At 32.2% G+C, this 15,628-nt stretch overlaps 1 protein-coding gene across 1 annotated transcript in view; it reads right to left on the minus strand.

Moving 5' to 3' along the window:
- The window catches only part of LOC111003803, a 30,301-nt gene extending 15,188 nt beyond the window's left edge, over positions 1 to 15,113 (minus strand). The window contains exon 1 of the mRNA XM_022274498.2: positions 14,979 to 15,113. The gene's annotated coding sequence lies outside the window, so the exon portion shown is untranslated. The remainder of the gene's footprint in view (positions 1 to 14,978) is intronic.
- Between the last annotated feature and the right edge of the window lie 515 nt (positions 15,114 to 15,628).

Genomic DNA, 15,628 nt, shown 5'->3' on the forward strand with positions numbered 1-15,628 from the left:
TTTAAGGGGTAGGTAAATTATATGAGATACCGTGAGGCACAGGCACTTATGATTTATTTTTTTAAAGTTATTTATTTGTTTTGTTAGTTAAGTAAAAAAAATATCGGTTGTTGATTAAGTTCATCTAAAACAACCCAATAGTTTTACATAATAATAGCGCTACAACGCTAGTTATCCTGAGCTTTGCTTTCATAAATAACACATATATGTATTTGATAATTTTTATGGAGCAGGAGATCAGCCATATGAGATTGTTCATAATGGACTAAATTCCAGAGTTGAATTTCACGATGAAGAGTGAAGACGCTAAGCTGACGGTAATTAATAAAACATATTATTTATTAATATTTTTTGTCATTCACACCTAGTGTTTATAGTGTATAATGTATATCTATATAATATAATCATCCGCAAATTTCAATATGTATATATATACATATTGGAATATAATAATAATGTATAATTTGTGGTCATTTGGACCTATGTCCAAATGACCACAAATTGAACACTCTGTCTGCCTGTATACTAAGCGATGGTAATTGAATCTTAATATTTACATTATACTCTAAAACAGAAGTAGCAATTGGTGGGTCTGGTATATGGTCCAGATAAATAATGAATGTATATGGAGCGGACCCAGAGAATGAAGGAGAAGGCGCCTTAGAAAAAGGTGGATATAAGATATAGAAGCGTTAGCAGTAAGCGAAAGGAAAACGAAAGCCATGGAAAAAGATATTCATAAAAAACTGAAGCAGGCATTTAACCGTGAAAGGGTTCCGATCAATATACTGGTATGTTAGCTTAACCAGAAACAATAAAAAATGTATTGAACAAATACTTTAAAAAAAAACTGTACGTATATTGTTAACCTTTGTAGAGATTGGAAGTAGACGGGATTTGTTATTACTATAAATAACTTAAGATTATTAAATACATTGAACAAACAAAAGTAAAAAGAATACATAAAAATGAAAATAATAATAATAAAAAAATTTTTTTATTGTTTTTCAAATTTTTACATCAATAAATGATTATAAGACAACCCCCAATGAGAAAATCGTAGCTATATATCCTAATATCTTATCTAACTCCAGCGTCTGACTCCGCCGTGGAAACCTAATTACACAGTTCAACCAACTATAAACTACAAACAATTACAAAGTAATGACAAAATCATGACTATTTAAAATTCATTATTACTTAATATGGTAGTCGAACACCTATTATCACCCAATCCAAACACTTTCGTTTAACTTGCGTGATTACTCCCGCGCAGTGCCGGTATAATGTGTCATTATCATAGAACGTAGCGTGTTTATTTGTGATTACGCTGTCAAATAGTTACCGACATTTGATGAAATGTCAAAACGTATAGGATTTTTTTTCGCCCGGAATAGTCGGAAAACAATTTATCGGAATATACTTAATTCTTTTAAATTAAGTTTGCGTGTGCTTTTATGGCATATTAGGTACACAAATATGTGTGTTTATAGGTTTGCACATATGTGTAACATGTCCAATCCAGGGTTTGATTTCCGGAAACCGTTTCGGGTTATGCATAGAGATAGACAGCAGAGTGGGCCAATATGTACAAGAAATTCACTTTTATCTGTAAGTAAATACGAAAAAACAATTTCGTTCCCCGTTCGAATAGTATTTTCATTACGAGGTTTTTGCCAGCAAAAAAATGTAAATAAAAACTGTAACGTCTGTATTGTTCGCAGTCATACGATACTCGATAAAGAAAAACATCTCTCGAACATTAAAACAAACGGCTCTTCGCTGTTTTGGTGTAAGTGATAAGAGTTTTTTTTTGTTTCACTCATATTTTGCCAACCTTGTAGATACATGAATACAACTGCCAACTGTTTTTTCTTTAAAAACTATTTTTCTGTCTTAATTATTTTAGTTTATTTAAGAAGTAAGAATTCGCTTCTACTACATTTTAAGTTAAAGTGGACGGAGATCATTGGTTGTGGAGTCATTTTATCTCACCAACAGTCGTCTATTTTGTGTGAAGAACTGGTTAATTAACACCCAAACCCAATAACCTATCTCAATCTGTTTTTGACCACCTGAGATATTAAACTTTAAAACCAAATATTGATAAAAGTGCCAATAACCAATCGGAAGACTGTAATAGCCATCTGGCGATATAAATTTTAAGTAACACGCGTTTTTAAAATAATAAGCTATTTAATATGTTTTAAACATAGACATGTATTTTTTAACTTCATTTGTACGGTTTTATTTAAGGTAAATAAAACCGTACAAATTTGGTGTTGATTGATTATCATATATGAGTGTAAAGAGCAAAGAGCAAAATTGCATTGTATCCGTCACCAAAAATGGATTGTCTTCTTTCTAATCTTTGTCTGTCACGGTCTGTCACGTCTGTCACAATTTGTGGATTAATTATTGGGTTCGGGCGTAGGCCAGCCAGCCGAACCCATTTCTCAAGGCGAGAGACCTCATGTGAATAATTAAAGCAGTTAAGCGGTATACAATGCCTTGATTCTGTGATTGTTAAACGATAGCTATACTCTAGGTTATGTCGTTATGTTATTTGCTATAAACAAAAACATCGCAAGGAAACTTGGTCTATTAATTATGAAAATAAACGTTTGCGTAACATTTTGTTGTCTTTCGTTATCGGCATTTTAATTGTTTACGAATTAACGCTACCTCCTCTGTTTTACACTGAGCTTTAAGTAGGTGAGCTCCCAAAGTATCAAATAACAAAGAAAGCAGTATACGAATACACGATCAACTTTTGTGTACATCAGAAATGTGATATTTCCAGTACCTAATTACCTTATTTTCCTTTCATATAACGGTAATGAGAACAGTTAGAATGTTAAGTCAATCAATGTACAGTCAGCAAAACAACAGTTGTTAAAGAATATCGGCGCGTGATTTAGGAACATTTTGCGTTAAACAGTTCGCATGTACCTTTAAAAACAAACGATTCCTGCTTTTGTTTTGCCTATTATGAATATTAAACAAAAATGTACTATTATTTTTTATTACACTAGTACTTTATTTAGCCCAATCAATCTGTTAATATAATTTAATCACGCTTTTTTTTTATCTTCTAGTCTCCGTAAACTGTTTTCAATTCTTATATAACTTTAGACACTTTCTCAAAATTATTAATAATAGGCACTACTATTAAAACAAATGTTTAGAGTCAAACCAATGACTTAAATATAAATAATAATAATAAATTGCCAATTTCAAAATATTTTGTTCTCAATAGTAATGATTCATTTTATGACGCTATTTCTATTTATGTTTTTTTGCAATTAATGGAAAATAGTAAGTATATTACAATTATTGTGTCGCTAAATTCAAACCGAAAGTTTTTAGCTAAAATGCCTTCAATTGGCTAATTGAGCTTCAGAGGCAATGAAATAACAAAACACTATATTTTATAGTATTATATAGTCTAGAGTCATTCAACTGTTAAAATTGTAATCGATGCAAATTGCCTTTTATAAAGTGAAGTAAATATTTCTTACTGTATTACATAAGTGGTAATATCTGTAATAATCTTTAACAGAAAAGTAATTCAATTTTGTAAGGCACTTGGCGCAAAAATGCCGTGACGAATGTTGTACACTACGCCATTGCAATGGCACTTGTTAGCTGCTTACATTCGCGTTTATTCGGTTTGTTTATGATGTCATGTGTATTTGAGATAGCCTTACTCAGAACATGGATTAATATTTTCAATATCTTGAAGATCTTACAAAATCAGTGTCAAATTTGTTTTTTTTAAACTGCCGATAACGAAGAACAAATAATTATCGAGTTTGTGGCAATGCTTGGGTATCTTTTTTAAATCAAATTCAATCAATAATATTTAATTTAATTGTATTTGTATGTGTATGAACGTTATTATTAAAAAAAAAGATATTCGTTTCCAAATCAAGGCCTAGAACGAGAACTGGTAAGAAATATTTGTGAACTCGACGTGTGAAATAATCATTAAAAGTAAAGGAATGTTAGGTTTTTTCAGTAAAGTCAAATGTCACATAAACAATTTTTTCTTTCAGATTTTTGAATCTTGGACAAAAAGTAAAATTATATACAATTTATTTATATACTACTGTATAATTATGTTCACCCTGTTTCTAAAACCATTATATGGGTTAATGATAATTCATTTGTATTTGATACTAATGTATCAGCCAATAACGCGAAAATTATGTTTGAATAAAAGCAAAACAAAAATTACATGTCCAATTCATAACCTCTTTCGTTGGTTATTAAGTCATTATATATATCATTATAAGTTATTTATAAAAAAAAAGGGCCGTGTTGACCTATTGGCCCCCGCTGTGAGATTCTCATCCCTCGGAGTACGAGTCCCGGCTAAACTATTGGCTTTCTTTCTATGTACGCTTTTAATACTCGCACGAACTGTGTAGGATGTTGCCTATTAGATTGAAACTGATCATAAAACAGATACAGAAATCTGAGGCCTGGGGCCTTAAAAGGTTGTAGCGCAACTGATGTTTTTATTTAATGAATAAAAATGGGCTGGTCCACGATCAGGTTCAGTGTTCTGACAATAACAAGCCAGTTAAAATATTTAAAAAGTTATTTATCAGTAAATGTCTAAAGCACAGATAGATAACTGGAATCTGCATAATGTGGGTCGAAATTCGAATTGTCTCGTAGGCGGCTAGTGGGTGGCATAGAAAGTACTAATTACCACCTACTCAATCTAAACTTAATCAAAAGGTTTGTCATTCCCAAACTATGTAATGACAAATTACATAATTTAGTTAAAACTAGTTGGTTTTCATCAAATCAATCAATCATTGATTGCGATTGTTTACAGAAACAGTCGGTACTCTCAGACGTAGTTATAGTTTTTTTAGACATATTAAAAGGCCGGCAACGCATATGTGAGCCCTCTGGCAATGTATGGGCGTGGGAATCGTCAGAGCCTTGTGCCCGATTGCCCCCTATATTATAAAAAAGTATATAGTATTCTATATACATGTAATATATATACAGAACTTATGTTTTGTGATAATTTATTAGTTTTTATAGGCCTACCAAACGAGGTCGACTTTTTGAATTTGGCATCCTGGTTTTGTTTGGATGTTTTCGTTCACTGTGCTAGAGTTAAATGCGTACATAGACAGATCGCCCCTGGGTTATGCCCGGGATTCAGGACCTACTATATACTAAACATAGTGGTAGTATATAAAAATAAAATTAAAAATATATGGAGTTAAACGCACTAAGTCTCACACAATGAAACCTAATAAATTGCTGCCATTTAATTATTGTTGGTAATTAAATATGAACAAAGCAGTAATTGTCAAGGTTGTGTGTAAGTTTTTTTAAACTGTTATTATCTACATATGTCTGGCGGCATTTGAAGGAAAATAAATCTTTGAAATTTATTCAAATAAGAAAACATATCGGAATTGTGGAGGTCCCTATTTAATCTTGATTATTATACATTGGTTCCATCATATCTTGTAGATCACGGAAGTTAAAAATGGGCAAAAATTTAAATTCCATATTACGATTTTTCTTAAAAGCCTTTTATAATTGCGCAGTATAATAATATGAAATAGAGTCTAATATCTTGTGTGAACATGCCCAGTATCAATAGAGAACAGTTGCTGAATTAGTGAACCTTTCCTAAAGAACATAAGAGGGCAAAGGAAATGAGAATTTTCCGAATAAAACTTGTCAAACAGGGCCTAACGGGCAGAGGAGTATAATCTGATGTTAAGTAATCTCATGGCCTCACATTGCCAGAGTTACAATGATTTTAAATATTGACACGCAAACACTAAAGTATATCATTATGCTTTCCATATACTTAGGTAAATTCGTGATCAGCCTTCTGAGTTGAATTATTGTTTCCCAAGGAATTAGGGATCAAATGCAAGTTACTACTACTTACGACGAAAGAAACCTCTGTTTATATTAAAAATCACATTTCGAAAGCTTATAAATTATTAAATATAAAATGAAATCGTAATATGAAAATTAATGTCTTAATGGTTTTTAACAAAAAGCTCTTACTTTCGCGTTTCGCGGTCATTGGTTGTAAATTACTAAAGACATCGATTTCTACAGTAAAATCGCAAGTAAATGTTGCGTGTGGTTTATGTTATGACTTTCAATTTATATTAATGATATAATAAAAATTTGAAAACGATTTTTTCTCGTTTTACATCAAGGTACACTGTCTGCGGGTCAATATTACCTCAAATAGTTCAAAGAAATAATATTTATTTCTTAAATACGCCCTTTAACGCATGAAACTTCAAAATAAAAAAAAATATTTGTCTGCTCACCATCTTGCGACAACTGAGCAAATATTACTAAACTGAGAAAATTTATACGTAAATTCTAGCTTCTCTGTCATGTTTCGCTTGTACTGATTGAGTAAGTATATATTTATAGTGAAATAAATAATAACTATGCGCGAATCGAATGTGGTATATGTTGTATTCGAAAAGAGTATAATATTCGGTAAGAGTCGCCATAAACGATGATCCCTAAGATATATTATAAAATTAGTAAGCTTACATCGACTTTGATCGTTGTCTGTTTCTAGTTCATTCATTCGATATTATAATAAATTTAAATATGTAATTAAATTTAAATAATAAATTAATAAAGTCGTTCTTATGATTTCATTTCAAACCAGCAATTGAAATATTTATTCCTTAAGAAATACTTCTAAATATATCTTACAGAATACATGGTATTATATGATGGTATAAATTAGTTCTAACTTTGGAATAATTTTATGACAGCAACCAGCGCCCGTACTCTTTAACCTTCCCCCTATGGTTTGGATGCAAGTTCGTTGTACAGGTTCTCTCAAGACCCATTATTGGGATCTTGATCGTTGTCGGATGTGACAGAGCTAGTACTAAGATTCTGAATGCTTATTATAAATTGAAAATGACATTAAGGAAATGTATACATAACTAACACATAAATAACAGACAAAAACAAAGCCAATCAAATCGAGCGCATCCATTCCGTGTTGAATTATACTTTAGATCACAAGATCTAAAGTATAATTCAACATAAATTAATTTATTTTGTTAAAGTATAATTTAACAAAATAAATTAACAATAATTTATTTTAATTTGACATGTGAGATCTGAAATTAATTGTAAAGCCTCGTATATAAATAAACATCTTCAAGAATAAAAAAAAATCGGGGTTGCCATTCCGTTAGAAAAAAAAATACGTTGGCAATGATTTGTAAATACTTTAATAGCTTGAGACGCTGACAATATTGTATGCAGTTTCGGTAGTTCCCTAAATATTCATTTGGTCAGTTACAGAATAGCAGCACTGGTAGAATAGTATATAAGAACGTTCAATTACAAGTTTTAGCTTTTAAGTGCTATAGGCATTTCATCGGCTATACTCCTGATTTAAATGTGTAAAAATGTAAAATAAAATAAAAATACAATTTGTATTTTTTGTGTCACCGATACAAATGATAAACTTGAAAATTCAAGTAATATTTAAATACATTTTTAAAATATTCTAGTTATTATATAGTTTTTGTTACAGAATGACTTTGTAGGACGAAAATATTACATCAGCGGGCATTGAACTGGTATGTACACCGTATAGTGCTCATTTGCCGGAACTGAAATATGAATAAATCCCATCTGTATATCATAGAAACTATAACATCTAAGTAATTTAATATATATAAAGTTATGTGTTGGAAAAAAAATTGCACAGTCTGTGGCGCTATAACGTATGGCGGGCTGAATTGCTTGGCGAATTGATTACTTTTGGCGCAAAAGATATATAGGTAAGGAAATAAATGCATACAATTATTTGATTGAGATTTTAGTTATTGAATAAATTACTGCTATTTTGGAAAATTTATCGATCTAACATAAAAATAAATGTAAATACATACATTTATTTTTATAATTCTGGCCGAAGTCAACAAAATAAAAAATAAAATATTCTTTAAGGCCCTAATGTTTTGTTTCTACCTCTCCACTTTATTTAAGTACTTTACAGTTTAATAATATAATTAATAACCGTATGCGAGTATTTGCTAAAGAAAAGTAAATTAGCTTTTTTATACTTAATACCTTTCATAATTGGGTCGAGGTCCAATCACGCGTTAAGATTTTTTACTTGGTTTGCAAAGTTTGGTGAAATTTAAATATTTAATTATTAGTATATTTTTTTAACCTAAGTAGATATATGAGTAGATTTTTTGCAGTTAATATTATAAATATATATCGCAACTAGAAGGACGGGCAAATTAGCCAACAAAACTTTATTCTTTCTAATAAAAAAACATTAACTTAAATTAAGATAGGTGCGGGCGGCATGCACAAACAAACAACACAAAAACCTAAACTGGAGAAAATATGATTTAATATAGATAAATGTAAATGTTTTGTACGTTCTAGAATATTTTATTTATTTATTTATTTATTTATTTACACTTTGTTGCATTACATAAAAGGAAAATATTAAACATAATTTAATGACAAGCAACTGGCGGCCTTATCGCTTTAGAGCGATTTCTTCCAGACAACCACTGTTAGTAAAGGAAAAAAAAACCACTATGAGTATATTAGATAAGGTAGGCAAGAAGTGCAAAAATAAAAAGGGAAAAAAAAAAAAAACAAAACATACTTAACAGAAACAAAAAGAAATAAAAATAAACTAAACTGATACAAGTTACATAAAACAAAACAAAAAGTAAACAGTGCACATGAATCAGGACAATATAAGATGAAAAAGATCGCTCACACGTCAGTAAGTAGTTAGTGGTATGACATGGACAGGTAATGTTTATAAAGCAGAAATTTAAAGGAAGATAGAGAAGGAGCTAAGCGAATAGTGACGGGAAGTGAATTCCATAGCCGAACTGCTGAAACCTTAAAGGAATCGCCAAGAAAAGAGGAGTTATGAGATGGGATTTCAAGGGTATAGTTTTCGGAAGAGCGTAAACTATAGTTATGTGAACCCAAAAATTTGAAATCATTTTTGAGATAAGAAGGAGTTTTAGGATTGAACAGGATGGAATATAGGAGATGGAGAATATGAGCATCACGTCGCTGTCGAATGGGTAACCAACCTAGCCGCTTACGGAACGCAGAGATATGATCATACTTTCTTAGACCGAAAATAAATCGGATACAGAAGTTTTGGAGACGATCCAGTTTGTTTAGCAATTCCTCGCTCATATCGGAGGAGCAAGAATCGCCGTAGTCCAGTAAAGGCAGGAGGAGAGATTGTGCCAGTGAGGTTTTAGTACTAAAGGGAAGGAAATTACTGAGACGTCGGAGGATACTAGAGGCACCATACAATTTGCGGCTAACTTCTTTGACATGCTGCTCCCAGGATAAGTTTTGATCAAATAAGACCCCCAAATTTTTAACTGCACGGCTTATATTTAAAGTTACGCCGTTGATATGTATAGGTGGTACAGTGGCCCAATCAATTCTCGTCGTGAAATAGGGGCTGCCAATGATTATGACTTTACTCTTGTTGGGATTGATTAGAAGACCAAAATTTTTGCTCCAGTCAACTATCTTTGCCAGCTCATAGTTTGTGGAATGTATGGCCTGCGGGAGATCATCGAGACTTGATTGAACGTAGATTTGGAGATCGTCAGCGTATAAATGAAAATTAGTAGAAAGACGGGACGTTAAAGAGTTAATATAAATAGCGAAAAGAAGAGGAGAAAGTACGCCACCTTGCGGTACGCCAGATTCAATGAAACTCCATTGAGATACGCAATCGCTTGTCTTAATGCACTGGCGGCGCCCATTAAGATAGTTAGAGAACCAGTTAACAGCATGTGAAGAAATATTTATAGACCTAAGCAACTCCATTAAAATTTCAAAATTAATAGTATTAAAAGCGTTGCTGAAATCTAGTAGTGTGAGAATTGTGAGTTGTTTGTGGTCCATGCCTTCGCGAATATCATCGGCTACCCTGACCAGAGCAGTAGTCGTGCTATGTCCAGATCGAAACCCGGACTGAAGTGGACTCAGTATGGAATTTTTGTTAAGGAAATCATTTAATTGATCATGTATAAGGCGTTCAAGTACCTTGGATAGAAAAGGCAGAATTGAGATGGGTCGAAAATCAGAAAAAGTACTAGGATTAGCCTTTTTGGGGATAGGGATGATAAGTCCATCCTTCCAGCAAGAAGGAAATTCACCTGTAGAAATGGAAAAATTAAAAATATGTGTGATTACAGGAAGTATAAGAGAGAGAATAGGTATGATCATAGCGCGACCAATCAGGTCAGAACCAACAGCATTGGAATGAATAGACGAAATACCAGATTCAACGTTCTGGCAAGAAAATTCAGCGAATGAGAAAGATGGAAAACTAGGACGAGGGAGAGATGATATATTCTCAAGTGTTAAATCCAGATCGATATTACTAAGAGTAGAGTGAGAGGTAAAATGGGCGTTTAGGCTGTTTACCTCGATATCGGGAGATATGGAAGCACGTGGCGGCTTACCGACACCCAGAGATTTTAAAAAATTCCATGTTTTTGAGGGATCCCCACTTGACACTGAGTCGTGAATGTGTCTTCTCTGCGCATCCCGACAACGCGTGTTGCAACGGTTGCGCAAGGATTTGTAAAATACACGATCCTTGTCCGTTTTGGCTGTTCTCATCTTGGCTTTAGCACGGTTTTTTTGTTTAATCAAAGTTTTGATTTCATCATTGAGCCAAGGAGCAGGTAAATGCTTGAGTTTAACTGGCCTCAAAGGGGCATGAATATCGAAAAGATTAGTAATGGAGGAATTTAGTAGATCAACTTTACCATTGAGGGTGGGACACTCGTAAATCGTGCTAAAGTCGATTTTAGCTGCATCAGTAAGCAGACGCTCGGAGTCGATCGCAGCAAAATTACGCCTAAGAACTACGGTGGGTTTTAGTTTGGGAGGTTTAAGATTGAGGGACAAATAAAGGAGATCGTGATGAGAAAAGGCAACAGCAGGAAGTTGGCCATGACTAGTGACTAGGTCAGGAGAAGAGGTAAATATAAGGTCCAATAGGGAAGGAGTGGAGCCTGGGACTTTGTGCGTGGCGCTAAGTGGCAGGTTATGAAGATTATAAGAGTCAGTGATGGAGAGCAACTTTTTCGATCGACAGTCGTCTTTTATTAAGCAGGTATTGAAATCACCCATAACTATTATGTTTTTATAGAGAGGCGCAAACCTTTCAAGAGTATCATCAAAGCCTGAAAAATAGTCGACTAAGAGAGAAGGAGAGTAGAACACTCCAAGGAGAATTTTTGTTTTACTGAGCATAACCTCGATCAGAAGATGCTCGCATGCATTAGGTGGTGGTGGTTGTGGAGACATATTGACAATAGTGTAAGGGATGTGCGATCGTAGGTAAATAGCGACGCCACCTCCACGCATACCAACTCGGTCATTTCTTATTAGGTTAAAACCGGGGATAGAATAGCTGATGGAGGAGAGGGCTGGAGACAGCCAAGACTCTGATATGAGGATAGCATGAATTTCGTTGGATACAAAGGTTGTCAACAAGTCCAAATGGTGAGCAGGAACGCTTTGTGCATTGATATGAACGGCATTAAAGTGTCTGGATTGGTCTTTGAATAAAGCCGTGAGGGTACAATGCAAGGGAGGGGGAGATATTTCAGCGCTATGGAAAGAATCGTAATCTGACGAAGAGACCGATGCAAATTCAGTAGCTTCACTATCGTGATTCATGTGTTAACAATGATATTTATCTATAGGTGTACTAAGTTTATAAATTTTTAACTTATATAAACCGCTAATATTAGTAGTGTAAAAGATAATATAGACACACACTTTAAAAAAAATAAAATAATAATAATAATAACAAACTTAACTTAACTTAAAAGGGTTAAATAAACTAATTTTAACTATATCTAAAAAAACAATTTAACAAGCGAATTTAGATATCGTTTATAGTGGAAAGTTATTGTAAAAGCTTATGACATCTCCTAACATGTACTTTCACAGATCACAAAAATAATTTTATGATCTGTGGAAACACACATAATCGGTCATTAAACTGACAATCACAACCTTTGACAGTGTCACGTCACGTTTCATGTTAATACTTATAGTCTGTCAATGGGCTAAGGATTACAATAAGCAAACAAAGTTGAAGGTTACAATGTACCAATGATCAGTTTAAAAATTAATACAAAATGAAAACTAAAAGAAAGAACTGTTAATAGTGAATAGCTGGAGTTTAAAAATAACTGTTTTGCAATGCTACATATAACATAGATTAAGTAACGGATTATCAACTGACTAGCAATTTCCTCGTTTCATCGTAGTCCATTAGAACGGTGTGGTGTACATACCGTATTACGCAAAGCTATATATATAGGAATTTATAATCTGGGTAATGGATTTAACGTTCTATATTTAAAAAGATTATGTTCTAGAAAATGATATTGTCGCTCTACTTTGAAATAAAATCTAATGTATACTAACCCAAAAAAGAATTTATCATGCGACTGATACAGTCGACCAAAATAGCTTCATTTAAATTTTAAACCTTTACGTTCATGATTTTCCATTCGAATCTAAATATCTCCTTTATGTAGGTTTACGTAAAGACAAACTTACATCGACATAATTTTTGATTGATAAACCTGGTAAAACTTTATACAATAAAATAATAATAGTATAATGTAAAGTTTTACAACTACTAATTACGGTATATTATGGCTAACCGACCGCCAACTAATGAAGCTAATGTCACCAAAACGATTCCCGCCGATTTTCATGGCATTAGCAAAAAGTTTGATTATTATCTGTGGCAGCGCCCGGCTAGCGAATCCGCGGTCATTTTTCGCGCCATTCGAAAATTCACACGTGCTGCTGTACATTTAGTTCGTGAGATTTTTTAAATGATTTATGATTAAAGTGGTTGTGAAAATGTTTAATTACATTTGTTATATGCAATGAGAATTACGATTAACATTTTGAAGACCTTTGACTCAAAACCTATTTTATTTGAAAGACGTAGTAATTAGGTAATTTTTAAAGTGGTGTAAAAAGTGCATTTGTGATGCTGTTAATGTTTATTTCATAAAATATATTGTTTTTTGGATTGTGTGAGATTAACCAAACACACCAAACAAACCTGGTTTCATACTCGTGATAATCCCATTATCAAACATATTAATTAAATTGGTCTATATCATTCAGAACATTTGCAAGACCTTCCATCTGTGTAAAATAAATCTCATTTCATTATTTTAATTTAATATACACGATTTTCCTTTCTTAAACAATAATGTATGTAAATGAGAGTATCATGAATATTTAATTACATTAAACTATTATGCAACGGTTTCATTTTCTTACGCATTTGAATATTGTTAGAGTTTAGTAACCTACTACATTAAATAAATGATACAGTAGGGAGTAGTTAAACTTTGTATCTAAATGTTCTCTCAGACTATAAAGGAGTTCATTATTGCGTTGAAAAAAAGTCGTTTATTTTTTTATGTGCTAGAAGATTTTAATTGTTTACAGGGGATTGCCCCGCGTTCTCTTCTGGCTGCATGTTTTCTATAAGTTATAGTTAAGAGCTTACTACAGAAATTAATACATAGTAATGTATAAAGGTTATCCAGTAATGAAAAGCAATCGAAATAATATTAAGGCTTAACTGAAAAAATATTGTCCTACTTATAAATATTGTCAATTGACGTTTCCCTGCACAACAACGACTACGACGACTGGCGCAGACTATTCAAGAATGATGTCATTATGTGTTTTCGCGGGGAAACTCTAACTGATTTTTTTTTTCATTACCGCTTAAACAAAATCACTAAGGGGCTTAACCTTGGTGCCTGAAGGGTAATTATACCTTTAAAGTAAAACTTAAAAATTAAGTCGTTGTACAATAAAGGAGTCTGAGAGTTAGCATTATAATTTTATATAATTCAGCACTCATTTGATTGAAGTAATAAAGCGTGTTTAATCTTTCGTGTTTTGATATCTGTGTATAGACTCAAGGACATATTATGGAAATCCGGAACTATTTAATAGAAATCGTATGGATTTCGACGTTAAACCTTTTATCCTTTTTGTATGTAATTAAACCTAAAAAATATATTATGAAATATATCCCGAAGTATAACTGTCCAAACTTTGACTTAACAATTTAAGTATGCCAAGTTTGTTAACGAACGGTAATTTGTTAAATAAACGTTATGTAAGCGTAACTAAGTATTAAATATAAAAAATCCTATCTAAGTACATATTCTAAATAAACGAAATAACTGAAATTTGTTTAGTATAATTAATCTTTTAAGATTTTACAATGTGGTAAGTTTTTATATATATTAAATAATAATAGTTTTAAAGAAATCTTGATCTATTCCTGTGATCAATTGTATGGAAAACCCTGTGAGCTAACATGTCTAGGTATAAACTTAACTACTAAATTATACAAGTTTATTTAAAACTGGTATTATAATACGGTTGTTAATGTTCTAAAATTGTATGCAAATAACATTGTCAACAAATTCTATTTTTTGGAATTTAATCCTGATATCTCTATATGTATTAAGAATCATACTATTGACTCGGTTTAGTTTTACAAAGCTTAATTTTATCTCGTACAGAATTTGCCGGAAAAATTTAAAATAAAAATAACAAACACAAACCAACAGAAAAATATTCGGGGTATTTTTCGCATAACAAAAGCACACTCGAAACGAACGCAGGTTCGCAATACATTGTATTCGCATAGTAATCTCAAAAATTTAAAGTAGAATTTGGTTTAAAAGATTAATCGCCTTAACAAAATAAAATTACGTACCTATAAAACTATTTCGAAATATCTACTGAAATATTGTTTGCTATATTTTTTTGCCGGTGTTAAAAAATAATAGAAGTCTTCTTTAGGTATTTTTGAAGTAAAATTAATATAGAGATTTAAAACTCACCTTAGAAATATCCCATGTTCCTCACGAAACTATTAAACACGTCACTTCAATAACTAAAAACCGCGTTTTGTTCTTGCAAAACCGGCAAGCTAAGATACGCCTTCTAAGTAGTACAGCTAACATGCAACTGCGTTCAGAAACACAATCGGAGTGACGTCATAAAAAAAGAAAGGCTGTATACAGGGAGGTTTGATGGGACTTATACAATGTCATGTCATTTTACATTAATCATGTAGATTCGAATATTTTTGGTCGTTTAAGATAAAAAAACTCCGGAGTATCTTATGGGTTACACAGTGTCAATTAAAAAATTGCAATAAAAATAACAAATATCAAAACAATATGGAGGAGGATCTGAGGATTTGACTATTGGCAAGAGATGGCACAAGACAGGGAGCGTTAGAAGATTCTCATTTCGGAGGCCAAGATATTGTTTGCGTGCGTTAGTGTTTAGGAAACATTGCAGTTATTAATCCTTTAGTTTATATAGCTTCCCAAGTTTATTACATAAAATATTTTTAACTTGTTTAAATATATTAAGGAACTAAACGGATGTTTTTTATTTCTACACTCTTTTTAAAAGATATATAGAGATTTCGTCTCAATATAAATCTCTATCTAAAACTGTTTAGGTACAAAAGTGTATTTTT

This window comes from Pieris rapae, chromosome 17, assembly GCF_905147795.1.
Source record: "Pieris rapae chromosome 17, ilPieRapa1.1, whole genome shotgun sequence".
Lineage (NCBI taxonomy): Eukaryota > Metazoa > Arthropoda > Insecta > Lepidoptera > Pieridae > Pieris > Pieris rapae.